Source organism: Schistocerca americana, chromosome 3 (assembly GCF_021461395.2).
Source record: "Schistocerca americana isolate TAMUIC-IGC-003095 chromosome 3, iqSchAmer2.1, whole genome shotgun sequence".
NCBI lineage: Eukaryota > Metazoa > Arthropoda > Insecta > Orthoptera > Acrididae > Schistocerca > Schistocerca americana.
In genome coordinates this window covers 565,488,276-565,502,185 of record NC_060121.1, presented here as the reverse complement: position 1 = coordinate 565,502,185, position 13,910 = coordinate 565,488,276, and positions in this window count along the sequence as shown.

The following is a 13,910-nucleotide window of genomic DNA, read 5'->3' as shown; positions in this document are numbered from 1 at the left end:
TTGGCGTGCAAATTGCAGCCTTTGACGCCGATGAACAGTAGTTAGGACGGGTGCAAAAACCATGATCCTGCTACGGAGGGCCATATGCAGTAACTTTCGCTAAATGACCGTTGACGAGACACTGGTGGTAGCCCTCTTGGTTTATCTGATTGGTTAGTTGCTCAACAGTTGCACATCTATTCACCCGCACACGTTTCCGCAGCCGTCGTTCACCCCTGTCATCTATACTCTGTGGTGCACCGCCGTTGCTTCGGTGCCGGGTTTGGTTAACCCCATATTCTCATGCACGGTATACTTTAACTACGGCTGTAAGCGATAGTTTACACACTTATAATTAGCCGTTTCGGAAATGCTTACACTCTTAGCCCGAGAGCTAATGACTATAACTTTTTGGAAGACAGACAAATCGCCCGTTTCCGCACTGCGACAACGACTGCATTGTTTTCCATGTCCCCCGCCACCCTTTATACCTTTCACTGACTTTGACGTCGAATATAAGTGGTGGTGACTTTAATGTGACTGGACCGTGCAAATGCAGGTGTTAGCCAAGCATGCAGGTTGCTCCATTTTGCACTTGCACTCAAAAAACGACACACCAGTAAAGATTATCCGAATCGGTATGTGATGCACATGTTCTTATAAATGATTACAATTTCAGAAAAATTTATTCAAGAGAAAGAGCAAGTCAGTAACGCGTTGGTCCATCTATGGCACTTACGCAAGCAGTTATTCGACTTGGCCATATTTAATAGAGTTGTTGGATGTCCTCCTGAGGGATATCGTGCCAGATTCTGTCCAATTGGCGCGTTGGAGCAACAAAATCCCGAGCTGGTTGCAGGCCCTCCCCATAAGGATCCAAACGTTCTCAACTGGGGACCCAGCGACAAGCAGTAGAAACTGTCGCCATGTGAGGGCTGGCATTATCTTGCAAAAATGTAAGCCCAGGATGGCTCGCCATGAAGGGAAGCGTAGAATATCGTCGACGTATCGCTGTGGCTGTAATGACACCCAGAGGGGTCCTGCTATGAAATGAAATGGCGCTGCAGAGCACACTCCTGGTTTTCGGGCCGTACGGCGGGCGACAGTCAGGTTGGTATCCCACCGCCGTCTGGGGTTCTCCAGACACGTCTTCGCTGGTAATCGGGGCTCAGTTCGAAGCGGGACTCACCACTGAAGACAACTGTTCACGCATGTTTTCACTTGCAGACTTCTGCACGGTTCTTTCGTACACTTCAGTTCTGAGTGTACAGAGCAGGGTCGTCCACGGCGTGCAGAACTGCAAGCACGCACAATGTACAACGGCCTGTCTCGGTACTACTCTGTGCTTCTCAGCTTCGCTCCGTCTTTTTCTGTACTGCTCGGTATAGAGCGACATTTCATTTAGCAGTGCGATGCGACTCTTTCCCCCGGTATTTTGCTTGGCTTTTTTCGGTTGGACTACTTTCTTTTGTTGGTCAGAGTCGTAGTGCTAGCGTTATTTATGAATCGCCAGTTTTTCTTGGTACAAAGAAAGTTCACAGGTTCACTGGCTACATGCATAAAAAGGGGGAATCTAGCGATATATCGTCACAAGTCTTTTAAAAATGAATTACCATCACTGAGGAGAAAGATGAGAATTCTCAGAATCTATTACGCTGTTGGAAATCTACGGGTCTGAAATGACATTACATCATGCAGAAAGAATTTAGCTGACGATGAAAGAGCTAAAAATTCCAACTATCGATAGACGATTTGTACAGATTTAGTTCTTCTGTACTTCCTGCTACAATTCTTACTTTTACTTGGCCTAGGTACAATGGAGGTGTAGGACACTTGGGGAGTGGGAACGGACAAGAAATATAGTTCCATTATTTGCTGGCATTTGCTGACACGAAAAGGAAATTTTCTGAAGTCGTGCGGACTATTACATTGCCAGTTGCAATAATTTTTGGTAGAACTGAACGAAGAGTATGAAAACGTTATTTAATACTACGAACTACGTTTTTAAGTCTAAGGGCTTGCCTGGAACGATTTTTCGATTTAAGACCCGTCGCTGTTGAATTTCTGTCGGAGAGAGGAAAGCAAGAACAAAAATTAGATGATTCAGAATGGATTGAAGACCTCGCATTTTAAATAGAATTGATTGCAGACTGTCCCCAGCAAGACATAGCAGAGTGAGTAGCAACTTATTTCTAATTCCTCGTCGAAAGTTAATGCACTGAATAGAAGAAACACAGAACTTCTGATATAAAACACCGACCATTTCCCTACGCTCACTGGCGTTAAAAGAAACGCGTACTTTGGAGAATTTGTTGTGGCATTGAAAGAGTTACAAGAATAGTTTTCTAAACTTTTTGAGGACATTGCCAGCCTTGTACGTGTTTTTGAGCTGTTCTCGAGACCTTTGCCGTTTCAATTGAAAGCGCCCCTGTGTTTCTGCAGATGTAACTGATCTGCAATGCAGTTCCCGTTTAAACGGTAAATTCTTTTATGTTAAAACTGCCCTGAAGGTGTACGTTGTTTTTCTCGTGAACAGTTTCCGCGTGCCCATAATGAGGTTGCAAACATGATATCAGTGTTGTGTGACAACATACGTGCGTAAAAGGCCTATTTCGATTTTGAAACTAAGTCGTTTCTTAAGACATTTTTTGAGATTAGCTGTGTTAGGCATAGATATATCATCTATTAATGACATATGAAAATTTTCTGCCGGGCCGGGAATCAAACCCGTATTTCCCGCTTGTCGCGATCGGGCGCCTTATCCAACTCGGAGCGACCCAAACCTCCATTCTCCACAATGTCTACACTTCCTATTGTTCGCAACATTACTTGAATTCCAGCGATAGAAACCGTGAGACAACAAAGCGTTCTATGTTATTATTGTCGTCTTTTTGCCCGTCGAACCACGAATTATAAAATTTATTTTACAATGTCTCTTTCTTGAGACATGTATGCATCTTTGAAAGAACAGACATTGTAAAATAATCTTTGTAACTAAGTCATGATTAAGTGGCAATACGTGTGACGAAAATCTGCGAGACTGTCTGCATCTGTCTGTATGCCGAAAAAAAAAAAATGGTTCAAATGGCTCTGAGCACTATGAGACTTAACATCTGAGGTGATCAGTCCCCTAGAACCTAACGACATCACACACGTCCATGTCCGAGGCAGGATTCGAACCTGCGACCGTAGCGGTCGCGCGGTTCCGGACTTCGCGCCTAGAACCTCTCGGCCACCGCGGCCGGCCCTGTATGCCGACAGTTTGTACCATTCATAAATTTTTCTTTGTCTTCGGCACGCCTTAAACCATTAAATAATACTGAGAATTTGTTTTGTGTTCTGTTTTGTTAAAAAATACGTAATATGAGACCAATTTACTTAGACACAACTGAGGTATAGGACACTTAGGGTGTGGAAACGGACAAGAAATATAGTTATGTTATTATAATCCTTACGGCCCAATGCCACCAAGGTCACACTGAATTAGGCATTGAAAACTGTGAGCTCGTTCAGTTCATGTAAGTTGAGGGACACCTCCAGGGAATATCACAAAGCAGCCGATGGAGTCTCCCTTGCTTAGACTCATTAGTATGAGGATAGCTGCTGTTCTCCAGTGAACAAGCTGCAGTTCTTTTTTAATAAATGATGCTATTTCTAGGCACTGTCGTGAAGTACTTCGGTTTGCTGGCTCCATCACCTTTTGGCACGTTTGTTGGTGGAAGCTGCTGCATCAGTGAGATCTTGATCTCCGCTTCAAAGTGCAAGGTAATGACGCGGCAGCGCTGATGAGTAAGGAACTTCATTGGCGCGTGGGGTGTGAGTATGCTCCGCCCGATGCTGGAACTCCGATAAGCCGGGCTTAATTAACGAAGCGGCGGGGGGTAGCTGGTGTGGCCTTCGGGTAGAGGGCGTAAGTTGATACTTTCGCATCGAGCAAGAAAATGGAAAAGTTAACATTCGACAATATATTTAAATACACTACAGAGGTAACTCGACCTCACAAATTTTTCAGACTGCCTATAGATCATGGCCATGATTTTTCTGCTTGTTGCGGCGCGAGTAAAGAAGCTAATGCACGTCGTCTGATTTCTGGATGGGAATTAGCTTTACCTGAACGAATTAGGAGCTTCCTTGGTGTGTGCATTCATGCCCTTCAATGATAAAATACGAGATATTAAGGTCATCATATCGACTGTGGAGGGCAAACTGCAACTTGATTTAAATTGACAGACTATGTAGAATTGATACGGAAGCAGAAGCGTTTTGAATTTGGTACCGTTTAAGCTTGTACCATTAACTAGTTTTAGAGCCGCTGCAGGATCTTCACCAGATGGAGCAACATTATTCTCTCGAGCATGTGAAATTTGACGCTAGGCTCGTGCTAGCGGGGAAAATAATGGAAATATGGGCAAAAGTTTACCAGATGTTTACAATACGAAAACATCTGTAATGCCACGCAGCAGTACAACATAAGTTTCGTAAAACATATCGATGTATTCGTTTCGTAAACGCTTCTTTAATCTATGTCTAAATGTACGTTATTTCTACCAGCGACCGAGCGAGGTGGTGACGTGGTTACTACACTGGACTCGCATTCGGAAGGACGGTTCGAACACATATCCGGCCATCTACATTTAGGCTTTCTCTGATTTTCCTAAATCGCTCCAGGCAAATGCCGGGATGGTTCATTTTAAAGGGCACGGCCGATTTCCTTCCCTATCCTTGACACAATACGAGCTTGTGCTCCGTCTCTAACGACCTCGATGTCGGAGGGACGTTAAACCCAATTTCCACCAGCAACGCGACCGTTGCACATGCTGAAGGTACTAATGTCGCTCGAAAACTGGTTCATGATACAATATACCGTATCAAATTCAAAAAAGACTGGTAGCGTACCTTACCTATGTACACCGCCTTGACACTGAATACTGAAACAAGTTCTTAAGTATTTAATACACGAAGAAATTTTAGCACAGCTATAATTTATACATTTATTGTGTCTGGACATATTAATTTTTTTCCTGGCGGAGACAATCTGATATCAAACTTTTTAACTAATTTGTTTGTGATCGTCAGCTGCTAATTTACTCGAGTTCGGTCTCTTACGGACTACTTAAATAACTACTTCCGTTTTTTTCAATAACGTTTCCTTCGATCTGAGTGCTGTTGTTTCCGGTCTTTTTTACAATTTTATTTTTTTTCCTTTCTCTGGAAATGAGTTATCTACAACCTTGTTAAGAAATGTATCTCTTTTCAGAATTTCATGTTCTCCGACTTCCATGTCTTTCGGATCACTTGTAATTTTTTGGAGTCACTTGCACCAGAGAGAGATTCGTTCCTGTTGAAACGCTCTAAAATTCTCCTCAATGTCCTGTTTTCATTCATACTAACTAGATAACCTTCCCATATTAGTCTATTGTTCAGTCAGTCATATAGCTTCATTATGTTAGAATTCAGTACCAAGTTTCACGTATTCGGGTTTCTATAATTAAACGACAGCGACTGTTCCTTTTCTTTTTCGTGGTCGAGAAATTGTTCTTGAAGTTACATACTTTGTCAACACATTATTTTTACTTCCCAAGCGTTTGTGCACCAAAAGTTATAAAGATGGTTCAGCGGTCAGGACCCTCGATCCATGTATTGGATATGACGGGTTTATACTACCAACCACATATCATGCTTTATATTTTCCCTGGTTTACCTAAATCACTTAAGCGGCGCCGCCGTGGTTCTAGAGAAATGACCTTTGGTGTTTTATTCCTTCATCCTTTGCTAAGTGAGCTAAATGCTTCGTTTCCAGTATTTCCGATGTCGACAGGAAGCTACACAATAACCTTTCTTCCCATCGTAGCATATAATTACAACACAGAGTCTTTTGAACGACAGAATTAGAGCCGGCTGCGGTGGCCGAGCGGTTCTAGGGGCTTCAGTCCGGAACCGCACGACCACTACGGTCGCAGGTTCGAATCCTCCCTCGGGCATGGGTGTGTGTGATGTCCTTAGGTTAGTTATGTTTAAGTAGTTCTAAGTTCTAGGGGACTGATGACCTCAGATGTTAAGTCCCATAGTGCTCAGATCCATTTGAACCATTTGCACCGAATTGGAGAAACTTATTAGTTGGTAAAGCCAGCCGTAAAGCCGGCCGCATCGGTATCTAACCCGGTCACATGACTGACAGGCTTTGTCACCTTCCGGTTCAAAGCAGTGCGGGGTTGTTACCCGCAGTCCACAGGCAGCGAAAGTGATCACGGATAAATGCCACCGGAGGCTGCCCCTACGGCTTGCTGTTAAAATCATTAAATTTAGTGACGATATGAAACAGCAATAAGTAACAGTGCAGGAGGAAAAATTGATGAAATCTGCAGACAAAATGGTAAAGCTGAGTAGCTGAATAGTGTGCAAGTTACGACACAGCAGGAGTGGGATGCTAAGCGGATTCAGATTTCTACCACAAAGAAGAAGAAGAACAAAAAGAAGAAGAAGAAGAAAATTCCACGCATATTTATTGATGATGTTATTATGCGATATTATGAAGTGTACTAAGAGGTACAAATCTGCGGAAACCTCACAGCATTTACCGTACGGAATAGGGGTTCAAGGAAAGCAAGGAAACTTCGATAAAAAACCGTTCTGCTTATGGGATTTTGTTTTAAAAGGTACCCGAATAAACGACCGAGTTTCAAAGGAGTTATACATTACATTTTAACGAAAACAGGAAGCATCAGAGTTGAACTGGCCAGGGTTTATTAAAAAGAAAAGTGTTTTTCATGTATTTCACACTTCGAATAACTGCAATCACAGCGATAGGGTGCGGTAAGTATTGTCAGACAAACGTGCTAGTCTGTGTTCGATTATTGTGGTATACAAGACATTCGCGTCTAGAATTGTAGGCCGTTGCTATAGTTTGTTCACGACGTCCTCATCGAGCTTGCAGGTGGTTACGAGGAGCGGAGGTAGCAAAGTCCGTTTCCCGAAGCACAACACAAGGATAGCCACGAGTAGAGTGGTGATACGACTCTGCCACTACACACACTCTTACCCCACTTGGGCACGGCACGACAATCCCTTCATAATGGCTATGTTACACACAGGCATTGTATTGTTAGATCGCCAATGTTGGCAGCGGCCAGACATAAAGCACTCGTGGCCCGAAGTCGACTGTCGTCGAACGGCCGATTCAGATTCAAGGGAGCCCTCGTTCAGGATGTTGCCAACAGACTATGTCATCTGCTTCTGGGATATATACGTATCGGTTCTTCTACACTGGCCAGGTCTTTAGTAGCTTCTAGTACCCGATTTCGCTATGATGGCTGTGACTACCTGAGGTGACAAGATCTCTGTTACACACCGAAACCGCTGAGTTGCTATTCATAGCCTCTCAAGTGTCTTCATTGATGTCGTTTCGTTCAGAGGTGCAAGTTGTAACTACACAAGATTGATTCCTACTAAGATTTACTGCATCTATTGATACCCATTTTCGTAATTTGAATTATCGGTATGTTATGTGTAAATTCGCGCCTATATTGGTTTTTGCAGGGAAGCTCTTTGTATCCATGTTATTTTCAGTTATTATCATATCATGGTCGTGTTTGAAGTTTATTTGAACATTTCGTATGCACTCAGAAGACATGATAATGGTAACTTCGGAAAGGTTAGACATCGCGAGATTCTTCAATTGCAACAGATTTAATTAAAACAATAATTATAAATATTAATAGAAATCATATTCTGCAATAACTCATGAATTTCTACTTCTTAATGTGTCAAAAAGCTGTTATCACACTTTAAATTTTAATATCAGTATCACATCTTTGAAAGTTACCTTTAATACAATATTGTCTTTGGTAATATGTTGGCGCCAAGAAAGGCGGAGAGAGTTACTATGAGCTGTATTTAAGTTATTGCTCTACAGTAGTCACACTGTAATGGACTTGTTACGAGCAAAGTTTCCTATTAAATATTTCAAGATTTTGGCAAGTTTTTATGAAAAGAGTTGCAGACTTTATACATGTGGCAGCATGGTTTGATGAAAAAATGTGGTGTTCTAAGAAAAGTATTTCAGTCATTTCACAGCAAGCTGGGACTTCATTTTTGGAGTATCTGAATGGAACTGAGCCCTGGACACTGACGCCACAAGAGAAGTTGAAATGACTTTTTTATTTGATAGTGTGCTTTCGGGTGTTCTGCCAAATTGCTGTTAACATTTTATGCTCAATGGTTCCCCGACCGACGAAGCTGTCTTCTGGAGTTGCTGCTGGTTGGGAGCCGAGGCAGCGAGTGCACATAACAACAAAACTCGCAGCCCCTGAAGAATATAGTTGAGTCGGTCGTCGAAACATTGTGCATAAAATGTAGACAACAATCCGGCAGAACACCCGGGAGCACACTGTTAATCAATAACAGCGGGAAAGTCTGAGGCATCGCATTTTCTGTTTTCTACAACGGCTACCAGTTATAAAATTCACGTCCTTGCAATAAATTTGGTATACACACTATACGCAATGCTGTAATTCATCTACACAATTTATTAATAATTATTACTCTACAGTAGTCGGAGATTTAGGACTAGAGCCTTATTTGCTTAATGAAGCTATACTGACATCAGAATAACAAACAGAAAGGTTAGATATTGTTTGTTTATTATCAGATCCAGTCCTAACAAAGACTTTTAGGTGATGCAGCCCAATATGCCTTTCACGAGTGTTACCACCATACCTATTTAAAAACGAAAATAGTGCCATGTGAGATACCTCAAGGCTGTAGTAATCAAATCAACGAATGTGACTCTTCTGATTTTCTGCCAGCAACTGCCCTCCTTCAGCTGCGTCAGCTTCTTTTGTAAAGGCAGCTTCCGACGTACACCTGAATCCCGTCATTGGCGATTTTAGCGCTCGAAAACCTCAAACCACACACACACACACACACACACACACACATTGGCGGTTGGTTACGTTGATCTACTAAATTTCGGGGATGTTGATTGCTACGTTATACGTGCAGTACCTAACAGTCCCAGACTTTTTCTATGGAATTAAGGATCGGATGACTTAGCGAGCCAGCCGAGCTGCGGTAGGCTGGCTGAGTGATCATCGAACCAGGAACGTATGCATGCAGCCCGGTAGACAGATCTACTGTCATCCTAGAAGGCGGGTAATACGCAGTGTTCCGTTAGGACTGTGGCTATGAAAAATTTAAGTCGTGAATTATATTCACAAAACCACTATATTTGTTCAAAATACATTCCCTCTTAACCAATACACAGCTCAAATCGTTCTAAAAGTCTTTTGAAATAGTCACTGTAGTATTATTTTGGAATTGCATTTAGTACTGCAGTACACTTTTCTTGCTTGTTCTTAACTGCATCGTAGCGGTGTCCTTTCATTGACGTCTTCAGTTTGGGGAACAAGCAGAAGTCGGTTGTGGCCAAATCCGTTTGCTGGCGAAAAACTCGCGCACGATATTCTCTCTATGTGCTGGGATGTTGTAGAGGGCGACAAGGAACCTGCCACTCGGTATTTGGGTTAAATTCGACGAATTCTCGCCCACAAATTGAAACGTCCCCTTTAAACAATTTATACACGACTGTGCTTAAACTGACACACAATACTTTGTTAGCGCAACGCAATCTGACTTTCAAAACTCCCTACTAAAGAATGGCCCTGACTAACATTAAACTATACCTTTCACAAATCACTTACCTCACAAAAATCTTCGCTGCTCAAGCTACTGCAATACAGCGAGCGCCACTACTGCCAGCTAAATAAAAGATTCAAACTATGGAAGGCACTAACTACTGATAGGGATAGTTAGCAAATGAAAGATATTAATAGAGAACGAACAATGTATTTACCTTAATATCATCACAAGTCATAATATATATATCAGTTCATGACAAATTGCAAACCTCCGCCATCTCTCTCCCCACATCCACCACTGCTGGCGGCTCACCTCCAACTGCGCAACGTTACGCGCTGTTCACAGCCAGCTGCCGCTGCCCAACACTACAATGGCGAGTATTACAACAATGCAAACTAGCCACAGACTGCACACAGCACAGCCAGTGATTTTCATATTGAGCGCTACGTAACGTTGCCAATAAGAAAACATAAACAGCCTACTTACATAGAGAAAACATAAACAGCCTACTTACATAGAGAAAACATAAACAGCCTACTTACATACAGAAAACATAAACAGCCTACTTACATACAGAAAACATAAAACAGCCTACTTACAAAATGCAAAACTTAACCCAAAACTCGCTGCTGTCTCACTGCTCCATCGCCATTTTCTTGCGAGTACTTTTAGCGACTAGGATGCCTGCTGCAGCGATGCTGTTGAAACTTCAATGATAGTAACGCCTCAACTCGCCATGACATAGCACTGCAGTTTGGAATTTCACACCTGCCGTCCTAACGGAACGGGGACACACTGTGTATACTGAAGAAAGGACAACACTTAGTCAGCGAGTATGTTGCGGAAAAAAAAGCATTCGGGCTCATTTTCACGGTAACCTGAATGAGTGGGCCCAAGTTATGGTACAAATACGTTCCCAAAACCCCTCAACCAACTGGGCTTCCAACTACACCGTCCATGAGCTGTTGTTTAACCATCTAATTGGGCTGTCAGAGCACTCGACGCTTTGTATCAGTAGAATACAGGCAAAATCTCAATTCGTCGCACCACTCTTCATTTCCCCAACCATCCACCAATTGAAGATGTGCATGGTTCAGTCTCATTAATGTGATTTCCACCTATGTTCGACGTCAACGTGCAATAGCCACTCACAGACGGCACGTGGCAGCACTAGCAATGGAGGCTATGTAAAGCGTGTCGGGAGGACGCGGGAAACAGTACTGCCGGCCGGTGTGGCCGAGCGGTTCTAGGCGCTTCAGTCTGGAACCGCGCGACCGCTAAGGGTCGCAGGTTCGAATCCTGCCTGGGGCATGGATGTGTGTGATGTCCTTAGGTTAGTTAGGTTTAAGTAGTTCTAAGTTCTAGGGGACTGATGACCTCAGAAGTTAAGTCCCATAGTGCTCAGAGCCATTGGAACCATTTTTTTGAAACAGTAAATCTCTGTCATAATGCGGAAAGGGGACGATTTATCTGACGTCCAAAAGGGCTTGATCATTGGCTTTCGGGCCAAGGGTGAAAGCATTTCGGAAACGGCTAAGTTCAGAAACTGTTCGCATGCCGCCGTAGTTAAAGTACGCCATGGATGGCAAAATGGTGCTACAAAAAACCAGCGCCCAGGCAACCGTGGTGCACCACTGGACATAGATAACAGGGACGAACGACGGCTGCAGAGATGTGTGCGGGCGAATAGACGTGCAACAATTAAGCAGCTGACCCTCCAGATGAACCAGGAGCTACTAAGAGTGTCTTCTCAACGACCGTTCTGCGAACGTTGCAGTGTATGGTTGTCCGCAGCAGTCGTCTGCTTCATGCCGTTCATGGGCGACGAAGACTGGAATTTGCGTACCGCTAGTGGTCATCCACTGAGTGGCGCTAAGTGTTTTTTATTTTTCACATGAATCACGATTTATGCTCCATCGGAGTTGCTGCGTGAAACGTCTGAAAGCGAAGGCCCCAGGCTGGAGGAAGAAGCTTTATGGTCTGGGGAATTTTCGTGGAATTCCGTTGGTGATCTTGTCATTCTGGAAGGCACAGTAGATCAACACAAGCATGCATCTATCCTCGGGGATCTGTCCACCCCCACACGCCATCTGGTTTTCCTTGGCACCATGGCATCTGCCAGCAGGACAATGCAACTTATCACACAGCTTGCAATGCACGTGCGTGGTTCGAAGAGCACGAAGATGAGTTTACCGTACGCCCCTGATCCTCTGGATTTAAACCGAATCGTGAATCTGTGCGATCGCCTCGACTGACATGGATCCTAATTCGACAAACCGAGCGCAGTTGGCCACGGCGCTGGAGTCGGCATGGCTCTACATCATTTTTGGTACTTTCGGGAACTTCACTGACTCTCTTCCTGCACCTCTCGCAGCTGTCCGTGCTGCAAAATGTGGCTATTCAGGCTTTTTACGGGTGGTCACGTTCATGTGTGAGCACTGGAGTTTTGCGAGGTACCTGTCACCAAAAGCTCAATACATGCAGTTCCTTTGCTGTGTTCGTTCGGAAACTAAAACAGACGGCATGGATTCGCCTATGGCACCAATACAGCTTCTACACAGTTCTACATTACAATTCCTGTGTATTTCGAAATCGTTGTCATTGGCAGGTATGACACCCTTCTCTGGTCTGTGTCGATTAGGAAATTTTTTCCATCTACTATTCTTAGGCCCTCTTATATGGCTGTGGGTGGTACACCAGTCCTAATAGACAACTTGGACAGTCCACGTTAATGCGCTGTCAAATTGGGCAATTTTGTTTACGCTGTGGTCATGGACACTTGCAAACACGATAGCTCGTTTTTGTCATTCTGCCACGTCTCCACATCTTACTGTGCCGGTTTCGTATAATCTGTGGACACACTTAAATCTAACGAAATTAGAAGTATATTAATACAGTCAGCTGCTCACGGGCGTTGATATATATCAACGGGGACAGCTGAAAATGTGTGGCCCGACCGGAACTCGAACCCGGAATCTCTTGCTTACATGGTAGACACACTATCCATCTGAGACACCGAGGGCCAAGAGGATAGTGCTTCTGCAGAGACTATCTCGCGCACGCCTCCCGCGAGACTCACATTCTCACCTTGTACTACGTTCCTAGTGTCCCACCCCAACACACTCCTGGAAGACATTCTTGCCAAGTCCCGTAAGAGATCGGGACATGCCCGAAAGAACATACACCATATCCATATAAGTATACACTTAAATCTACGTCTGCATAAATACTCCGAAAGGCATCGTACACCGATTATAGGAGGGTGTATCTTACCAGCATTATCATGCAGACCACTTTACTGTCGTGACGCGTCAGCAGTCGAGAGTAACAAGGCGGCAATTCTGAAAAAGAGAACCAAAGAAATGAGGGAGGAGGAACGAAACAGTTAAGTAAAGAAAGAATAAAACGATTTACTGTCGCAAACTTACTGTATCGATAAAAAGTCTGCTCTAGCTTCCTGTAGCATGGTGCCAGCAAAGCGATCCCCTCGCTTCTCATGAATTAGCCACTGATTCATTTTCTCTTTGTTGCAGGTCACATCCAAATACTGTGATGGTGGGCAATAGTAAGTACAGCAATTTACTCGAAATTCTGGAAAGGTATTTACGAATTACTTCCCAGTTATCTGTAAAGCAGGACGAAATGTTGTGTGGTAATGAACGGACGCTAACATACATAGTCAAAACTACAACGGAGACTGGTCAGAGGAAGGTGCAATCTTTTCGGATTAGCTGCAAACACAGTGTAAAGTACACACACAGAGTCAGTGGAAATACGTATTGAATTAGTGTGCAATGAAGTCGTGTTGATTCAGTGTGCTGATGTCAGTAAAACGCTACAAGTGGGAAAGAAAAAATGTTTTGAAGGAAGAAACGACTCAGTAAGAAAAAACGAAAGCAATTAAAACTATGAAAGACGGAGTCATAGGTGCAACTGGATAGTGATTTAACTGGCAAGTGCGTAGTCACCTGTATGGTGCAAGAACGCAAAAATTTTTAATCGGGAAATTATCCAGTTACTTCAGTTAAATATAAGTAAATGGTATTTACTATAATAATTCAACTTTTTTGCGAGGAGAATTACTTTTATGATCTAGAGCCAACGCCTTTATTGCTTCTATAGGAACACTGACGTTGACAATGATATTACAGATTGTCTCGGTGTGGTTACCATCGGTGACACTAGCCCACTGATGAGGCAAGCCAATCTAAAGGTGATTTCAATTGCTATCCCTGAACTATGACGGTGTAAAGCTTGTTTAATAAGGCCGATGACATCGGTGACGTTGGATCTCA